Raw genomic sequence first — 9,647 nt, 5'->3', positions numbered from 1 at the left:
TTACCGCCGTCGGCGCTATCAGGGGCAGCGGGCCCGCTCCTTCCGCCCTCCTGGAACCGTGCCTCGGCCCGGAGCGGCCAGGTTTACCCTCATACCGGTTCTCGTGACCTGCATTGACACTCGGCTCTTCCCCGGCCGCCGCAGCTCCCGCCGGTCCGACCAGCTGGGTCCGCCCCCCTGGACGGCACGCCTGGAGCGTTTGGACTTTGTCATTTTCATGACTTGTCTCCTCAAACTTTGTTCGACTGCAAGGGGGGCTGCCGCAGTCCGGGCCCAGCCTCCAGCGGTTGCCCCCGGCCGCTGGAGCTGCCAGCACCCCCTCGCCGTCAACACTCTCTCCCCGTTGGGACTCTGAAACTTTTCTGACCGTGCAAGCTTCGTCAAACGGCAAGGGGGCAAGCGGCGGGCTCTGCCCAGCCTCCTGGGGTCCTGCCCGGGGACATCGGAGGCTCAGCCAGGGTGTTGAGCCACTGCTGGCAGGTGCACTCAGGGGGACCCTCCGCAGCCGCCCATGCACACCTCTGCAGCCAGCACACCGCTGCCAACAGCCCGCTCCCCATCACCAGCCAGCCCCTCTGCATACATCTGCTGGGGGTGCTTTTTTGACTTCCCCCATTGTGGCCAATGGGAAAATGCCAAGGGGAAAACCTCCAGAGTCCTGCCGACCTCCTGGAACTCCAACCCGGCCTGGAGTCACAGGTTTGTCCCCTTCCCGGTTCTCAGGACCTGCACTGACACTCGGCTCAGCCCCGGCAGCTGCAGCCCCCGCCGGCCCGGCCTGCCGGGTCCGCACCCCTGGCCGGCGCATGGAGCAGTTTGGACTTTGTCATTTTCATGACTTGTCTCCTCAAACTTTGTTCTACTGCAAGGGGGGCTGCCGCAGTCCGTGCCCAGCCTCCAGGGTTTGCCCCCGGCCCCTGGAGCAGCCAGCACCCCCTCGCCGTCAACACTCTCCCCCCGTGGGGACTTTGAAACATTTCTGACCGTGCAAGCTTCATGGGACGGCAAGGGGGCAGGCTGCGGTCTGTGCCCGGCCTCCTGGGGTCCCGCCTGGGCACATCGGAGGCTCAGGCAGGGTCTTGAGCAACTGCTGTTGGGTGCTCTCAGGGGGCCCCTCCACACCCCCAGGCCGACCCCCAGGGGCTCCAGCCCGGCCCCAGGGGCAGCCAGCACCCCTTCTCCGTCAACACTCTCCCCCCGTTGGGACTTTGAAACTTTTCTGACCGTGCGAGCGTCAGCGGACGGCAAGGGGGCGACCTGCGGGCTCTGCCCGGACTCCCCGGGGCCCTGCCCGGCCCCGTGGGTGGGACAGGCAGGGTTTCTCACCTACTACCCGTAGGCACTCTCAGGGGGCCCTCCGCGCCCTCAGGCCGCCCTCCCCGGGCTTCCCCCGGGTCCGCGGAGCAGCCCGCCACCCCTCGCCGCACTGTCTCTCGCCCCCGTTGGGACTTTGAAACTTTTCCCCCCGTGCAAACCTCACCGGGGGGGCAGAGGGAGAGACCCGCGGGCCGTGCCCGGCCTCCCGGGACTCCCTCCGGGCAGCGCGGGCGGCTCGGACGGGGTTTTCAGCGAGTGCTGGGGGGGGTGTCTTCGGGGGCCCCCCGCCGGCCCCCCGGGGCACCTGCGCGGGGTGGCCCCTGCTGCCAGACACCCACTCCCTATCGACCATCCAGCCCCCCTACATACATCTGGCGGGGGTGCTTTTTTGAGTTCCCCCATTTTGGCAACTTGGCACCTCCTATGGGGAAACCGGCAAAATCATGCCGACCTCCTGGAACTCCGGCTCGGCCTGGAGCCGCCGGTTTGTCCCCTTCCCGGTTCTCAGGCATTTTCGGACTTTGTCATTTTTTCAGCACTCTGTCAATGCGGCCAGCGGGAGCTGCCGCGGTCTGTGCCCAGGCACCAGGCACTAAAAACGGACACAGTCGGAGGGTCAGGGGGTGTCTCGGCCAGATACTGAAAAACACTCAGGGGGTGCCCAGGCACCAGGCGCTCCAAACGGACACAGTCGGAGGGTCAGGGGGTGTCTCGGCCAGATACTGAAAAACACTCAGGGGCGCCCGGAGGCTGCACAGGGCCACCCCAGGCCGCTCCCCCGGGCACCCGGGCGGCCATATTGGCGGCTGAGACCCCCTCTTCAGCGAACGCCAGGGGGCGCTCAGGGGCGCACGGGGGCTGCTCAACTCGCCCCAGGCCGGCCTCCCTGAGGCGGGCACATTAGCGGCTGAGACCCCCTCTCCACCAATGACCGGGGGACGCTCAGGGACACCCGGGGGCTGCTCCACTCGCCCCAGGCCGGCCTCCCTGAGGCGGGCACATTAGCGGCTGAGACCCCCTCTCCACCAAAGACCGGGGGACGCTCAGGGACACACGGGGGCTGCTCCACTCGCCCCAGGCCGGCCTCCCTGAGGCGGGCACATTAGCGGCTGAGACCCCCTCTCCACCAAAGACCGGGGGGCACTCGGGGACACACGGGGGCTGCTCCACTCGCCCCAGGCCGGCCTCCCTGAGGCGGGCACATTAGCGGCTGAGACCCCCTCTCGACCAAAGACCGGGGGACGCTCAGGGACACACGGGGGCTGCTCCACTCGCCCCAGGCCGGCCTCCCTGAGGCGGGCACATTAGCGGCTGAGACCCCCTCTTGACCAAAGACCGGGGGACGCTCAGGGACACACGGGGGCTGCTCCACTCACCCCAGGCCGGCCTCTCTAGGTACCCAGGCGGGCACATTAGCGGCTGAGACCCCCTCTTGAGCGAGCAACGGGGGGAACTCCGGGACACACGGGGGCTGCTCCACTCGCCCCAGGCCGGCCTCCCTGAGGCGGGCACATTAGCGGCTGAGACCCCCTCTCCACCAAAGACCGGGGGGCGCTCAGGGACACACGGGGGCTGCTCCACTCGCCCCAGGCCGGCCTCCCTGAGGCGGGCACATTAGCGGCTGAGACCCCCTCTCCACCAGAGACCGGGGGGCACTCAGGGACACACGGGGGCTGCTCCACTCGCCCCAGGCCGGCCTCTCTAGGTACCCAGGCGGGCACATTAGCGGCTGAGACCCCCTCTCGACCAAAGACCGGGGGACGCTCAGGGACACACGGGGGCTGCTCCACTCGCCCCAGGCCGGCCTCTCTAGGTACCCAGGCGGGCACATTAGCGGCTGAGACCCCCTCTCGACCAAAGACCGGGGGACGCTCAGGGACACACGGGGGCTGCTCCACTCGCCCCAGGCCGGCCTCTCTAGGTACCCAGGCGGGCACATTAGCGGCTGAGACCCCCTCTCGACCAAAGACCGGGGGACGCTCAGGGACACACGGGGGCTGCTCCACTCGCCCCAGGCCGGCCTCTCTAGGTACCCAGGCGGGCACATTAGCGGCTGAGACCCCCTCTCGACCAAAGACCGGGGGACGCTCAGGGACACACGGGGGCTGCTCCACTCGCCCCAGGCCGGCCTCCCTGAGGCGGGCACATTAGCGGCTGAGACCCCCTCTCCACCAAAGACCGGGGGGCGCTCAGGGACACACGGGGGCTGCTCCACTCGCCCCAGGCCGGCCTCCCCAGGTACCCGGGCGGGCACATTAGCGGCTGAGACCCCCTCTCGACCAAAGACCGGGGGACGCTCAGGGACACACGGGGGCTGCTCCACTCGCCCCAGGCCGGCCTCCCTGAGGCGGGCACATTAGCGGCTGAGACCCCCTCTTGACCAAAGACCGGGGGACGCTCAGGGACACACGGGGGCTGCTCCACTCACCCCAGGCCGGCCTCTCTAGGTACCCAGGCGGGCACATTAGCGGCTGAGACCCCCTCTTGAGCGAGCAAACGGGGGGAACTCAGGGACACACGGGGGCTGCTCCACTCGCCCCAGGCCGGCCTCCCTGAGGCGGGCACATTAGCGGCTGAGACCCCCTCTCGACCAAAGACCGGGGGACGCTCAGGGACACACGGGGGCTGCTCCACTCGCCCCAGGCCGGCCTCTCTAGGTACCCAGGCGGGCACATTAGCGGCTGAGACCCCCTCTCGAGCAAAGACCGGGGGACGCTCAGGGACACACGGGGGCTGCTCCACTCGCCCCAGGCCGGCCTCCCTGGGTACCCAGGCGGGCACATTAGCGGCTGAGACCCCCTCTTCAGCAAACGCCAGGGGACACTTAGGGACACACGGGGGCTGCTCCACTCGCCCCAGGCCGGCCTCCCTGGGGCGGGCACATTAGCGGCTGAGACCCCCTCTCCACCAAAGACCGGGGGGCGCTCAGGGACACACGGGGGCTGCTCCACTCGCCCCAGGCCGGCCTCCCCAGGTACCCGGGCGGGCACATTAGCGGCTGAGACCCCCTCTCGACCAAAGACCGGGGGACGCTCAGGGACACACGGGGGCTGCTCCACTCGCCCCAGGCCGGCCTCCCTGAGGCGGGCACATTAGCGGCTGAGACCCCCTCTTGACCAAAGACCGGGGGACGCTCAGGGACACACGGGGGCTGCTCCACTCACCCCAGGCCGGCCTCTCTAGGTACCCAGGCGGGCACATTAGCGGCTGAGACCCCCTCTTGAGCGAGCAAACGGGGGGAACTCAGGGACACACGGGGGCTGCTCCACTCGCCCCAGGCCGGCCTCCCTGAGGCGGGCACATTAGCGGCTGAGACCCCCTCTCGACCAAAGACCGGGGGACGCTCAGGGACACACGGGGGCTGCTCCACTCGCCCCAGGCCGGCCTCTCTAGGTACCCAGGCGGGCACATTAGCGGCTGAGACCCCCTCTCGAGCAAAGACCGGGGGACGCTCAGGGACACACGGGGGCTGCTCCACTCGCCCCAGGCCGGCCTCCCTGGGTACCCAGGCGGGCACATTAGCGGCTGAGACCCCCTCTTCAGCAAACGCCAGGGGACACTTAGGGACACACGGGGGCTGCTCCACTCGCCCCAGGCCGGCCTCCCTGGGGCGGGCACATTAGCGGCTGAGACCCCCTCTCCACCAAAGACCGGGGGGCGCTCAGGGACACACGGGGGCTGCTCCACTCGCCCCAGGCCGGCCTCCCCAGGTACCCGGGCGGGCACATTAGCGGCTGAGACCCCCTCTCGACCAAAGACCGGGGGACGCTCAGGGACACACGGGGGCTGCTCCACTCGCCCCAGGCCGGCCCCCACTGGTACCCGGGCGGCCATATTGGCGGCTGAGACCCCCTCTTCAGCAAACGTCAGGGGACACTCAGGGACACACGGGGGCTGCTCCACTCGCCCCAGGCCGGCCTCCCTGAGGCGGGCACATTAGCGGCTGAGACCCCCTCTCCACCAGAGACCGGGGGACGCTCGGGGACACACGGGGGCTGCTCCACTCGCCCCAGGCCGGACTCCCTGAGGCGGGCACATTAGCGGCTGAGACCCCCTCTCCACCAGAGACCGGGGGGCGCTCGGGGACACACGGGGGCTGCTCCACTCGCCCCAGGCCGGACTCCCTGAGGCGGGCACATTAGCGGCTGAGACCCCCTCTCCACCAGAGACCGGGGGGCGCTCGGGGACACACGGGGGCTGCTCCACTCGCCCCAGGCCGGACTCCCTGAGGCGGGCACATTAGCGGCTGAGACCCCCTCTCCACCAGAGACCGGGGGGCGCTCGGGGACACACGGGGGCTGCTCCACTCGCCCCAGGCCGGCCTCCCTAGGTACCCAGGCGGGCACATTAGCGGCTGAGACCCCCTCTTCAGCAAACGCCAGGGGACACTCAGGGACACACGGGGGCTGCTCCACTCGCCCCAGGCCGGCCTCCCTAGGTACCCGGGCGGGCACACTAGCGGCTGAGACCCCCTCTCGACCAAAGACCGGGGGACGCTCAGGGACACACGGGGGCTGCTCCACTCGCCCCAGGCCGGCCTGCCTAGGTACCCGGGCGGGCACATTAGCGGCTGAGACCCCCTCTCGACCAAAGACCGGGGGACGCTCAGGGACACACGGGGGCCGCTCCACTCACCCCCAGGCCGACCTCCAGGGCCTCCCTCCCGGCCCCTGGAGCAGCCAGCGCCCCCTCGCCGTCAACACTCTCTCCCCCGTTGGGACTTTGAAACTTTTTCTGACCGTGCGAGCTTCATCGGACGGCAAAGGGGGCAAGCTGCGGTCCGTGCCCGGCCTGCTGGGGTCCTGCCCGGGGACATCGGAGGCTCAGCCAGGGTCTTGAGCCACCGCTGGCAGGTGCACTTTGGGGGCCCTCCGCAGCCGCCCCGGGCCACCCCTTGCAGCCAGCACACTGCTGCCAACAGCCCGCCGCTCTCCGTCACCAGCCAGCCCCGTCTGCACGCATCTGCCGGGGGTGCTTTTTTTGGAGAAATACTGTCACTTTGTCAAAGACCGCACACCGCTCGTTCCCTTATACCCCGACAAGGTGTTCGTGCTGACGTTTTGCGAGGCCTTATTTTACCGTCGTCGGCGCTATCAGGGGAAACGGGCCCGCTCCTTCCGCCCTCCTGGAACCCTGGCTCGGCCCGGAGCGACCAGGATTACCCTCATACCGGTTCTCACCACCTGCATCGACACGCGGCTCTGCCCCGGCCGCCGCAGCTCTCGCCGGCCCGGCCGGGTCCGCACCCCTGGCCGGCACGCCTGGAGCGTTTGGACTTTGTCGTTTTTTTTCTCCAAGAGTCGCCTCTGGCACATGCCATGGACTTCAGCGGGGGCTGCTCCCCGCCCCCTGGGTGTCCTGCCCGGGCACATCGGAGGCTCAGCCTGGGTCTTCAGCCCCTACTGGTAGGTGCGCTTTGGGGGCCCTCCGCAGCCGCCCGGGGCCCATCCCTGCAGCCAGCACACGGCTGCCAGCAGCCACCACACAGCTGCCAACAGCCACCACACAGCTGCCAACAGCCCGCTCTCCGTCACCCCCCAGCCCCTCCTGCATACATCTGCTGGGGGTGCTTTTTTGCCTCCCCCCGTTTTGGCCTATGGAGAAAAGCCAGGGGGAAAACCTCCAGAGTCAGGCCGACCTCATGGAACTCCAACCCGGCCTGGAGCCACCGGTTTGTCCCCTTCCCGGTTCTCAGGACATGCGTCGACGCTCGGCTCAGCCCCGGCCGCCGCAGCTCCCGCCGGCCCGGCCAGCCGGGTCCGCACCCCTGGCCGGCTCGCCTGGAGCGTTTGGACTTTGTCGTTTTTTTCTCCAAGACTCGCCTCTGCCAACTGCCGTGGGCTTCAGCGGGGGCTGCTCCCCGCCTCCTGGGTGTCCTGCCCGGGCACATCGGAGGTTCAGCCTGGGTCTTCAGCCCCTACTGGTAGGTGCACTCCGGGGGCCCTCCGCAGCCGCCCGGGGCCCACCCCTGCAGCCAGCACACGGCTGCCAGCAGCCACCACACAGCTGCCAACAGCCCGCTCCCCATCACCCCCCAGCCCAACTCTGCATACATCTGCTGGGGGTGCTTTTTTTACTTCCCCCGTTTTGGCCTATGGGGAAATGCCAAGGGGAAAACCTCCAGAGTCAGGCCGACCTCATGGAACTCCAACCCGGCCTGGAGCTACTGGTTTGCCCCCTTCCCGGTTCTCAGGACATGCATCGACACTCGGCTCTTCCCCAGCCGCCGCAGCTCCCGCCGGCCCGGCCAGCCGGGTCCGCACCCCTGACCAGCGCCTGGAGCGTTTGGACTTTGTCATTTTTTCTCAAAGACCAATCTCTGCCAACTGCCCTGGGCTTCAGCGGGGGCTGCTCCCCGCCTCCTGGGTGTCCTGCCCGGGCACATCGGAGGCTCAGCCTGGGTCTCGAGCCCCCTACTGGTAGGTGCACTACGGGGGCCCTCCGCAGCCGCCCAGGCCCACCCCTGCAGCCAGCACACGGCTGCCAGCAGCCACCACACAGCTGCCAACAGCCCACTATCCATCACCCACCAGCCCCTCTGCATACATCTGCTGGGGGTGCTTTTTTGACTTCCCCCCTTTTGGCCTATGGGGAAAAGCCAGGGGGGAAACCTCCAGAGTCAGGCCGACCTCATGGAACTCCAACCCGGCCTGGAGCCACCGGTTTGTCCCCTTCCCGGTTCTCAGGACATGCATCGACACTCGGCTCAGCCCCGGCCGCCGCAGCCCCCGCCAGCCCGGCCAGCCGGGTCCGCCACCCTGCCCGGCGCCTGGAGCGTTTGGACTTTGTCGTTTTTTTTCTCCAAGACTCACCTCTGGCACATGCCATGGACCTCAGCGGGGGCTGCTCCCCGCCTCCTGGGTGTCCTGCCCGGGCACATCGGAGGCTCAGCCTGGGTCTCGAGCCCCCTACTGGTAGGTGCACTACGGGGGCCCTCCGCAGCCGCCCAGGCCCACCCCTGCAGCCAGCACACGGCTGCCAGCAGCCACCACACAGCTGCCAACAGCCCACTATCCATCACCCACCAGCCCCTCTGCATACATCTGCTGGGGGTGCTTTTTTGACTTCCCCCCTTTTGGCCTATGGGGAAAAGCCAGGGGGGAAACCTCCAGAGTCAGGCCGACCTCATGGAACTCCAACCCGGCCTGGAGCCACCGGTTTGTCCCCTTCCCGGTTCTCAGGACCTGCACTGACACTCGGCTCAACCCCGGCAGCTGCAGCCCCCGCCGGCCCGGCCAGCCGGGTCCGCACCCCTGGCCAGCGCCTGGAGCGTTTGGACTTTGTCGTTTTTTCTCAAAGACCCATCTGTGCCAACTGCCCTGGGCTTCAGCGGGGGCTGCTCCCCGCCTCCTGGGTGTCCTGCCCGGGCACATCGGAGGCTCAGCCTGGGTCTTCAGCCCCTACTGGTAGGTGCACTCGGGGGGGCCCTCCGCAGCCGCCCAGGCCCACCCTTGCAGCCAGCACACGGCTGCCAGCAGCCACCACACAGCTGCCAACAGCCCGCTCGCCATCACCCCCCAGCCCCTCCTGCATACATCTGCCGGGGGTGCTTTTTTGACTTCCCCCGTTTTGGCCAATGGGGAAATGCCAAGGGGAAAACCTCCAGAGTCAGGCCGACCTACTGGAACTCCCACCCGGCCTGGAGCCACAGGTTTGTCCCCTTCCCGGTTCTCACGACATGCATCAACACTCGGCTCAGCCCCGGCAGCCGCAGCTCCCGCCGGCCCGGCCAGCCCGGTCCGCACCCCTGGCCTGCACGCCTGGAGCGTTTGGACTTTGTCGTTTTTTCTCCAAGACTCGCCTCTGGCACATGCCATGGACTTCAGCGGGGGCTGCTCCCCGCCTCCTGGGTGTCCTGCCCGGGCACATCGGAGGCTCAGCCTGGGTCTTGAGCTACTGCTGGTAGGTGCGCTTCGGGGGCCCTCGGCAGCCGCCCAGGCCCACCCCTGCAGCCAGCACACGGCTGCCAGCAGCCACCACACAGCTGCCAACAGCCCGCTCTCCGTCACCCCCCAGCCCCTCCTGCATACATCTGCTGGGGGTGCTTTTTTGACTTCCCCCCTTTTGGCCTATGGGGAAAAGCTAAGGGGAAAACCTCCAGAGTCAGGCCGACCTCCTGGAACTCCCACCCGGCCTGGAGCCACAGGTTTGTCCCCTTCCCGGTTCTCACGACATGCATCAACACTCGGCTCAGCCCCGGCAGCCGCAGCCCCCGCCGGCCCGGCCAGCCCGGTCCGCATCCCTGGCCAGCGCCTGGAGCGTTTGGACTTTGTCATTTTTTCTCAAAGACCCGTCTCTGCCAACTGACGTGGGCTTCAGCGGGGGCTGCT

Source organism: Eleutherodactylus coqui, unplaced genomic scaffold (genome assembly GCF_035609145.1).
Source record: "Eleutherodactylus coqui strain aEleCoq1 unplaced genomic scaffold, aEleCoq1.hap1 HAP1_SCAFFOLD_412, whole genome shotgun sequence".
Classification (NCBI taxonomy): Eukaryota; Metazoa; Chordata; class Amphibia; order Anura; family Eleutherodactylidae; genus Eleutherodactylus; species Eleutherodactylus coqui.
Note: the sequence above shows the minus strand (reverse complement) of the source record.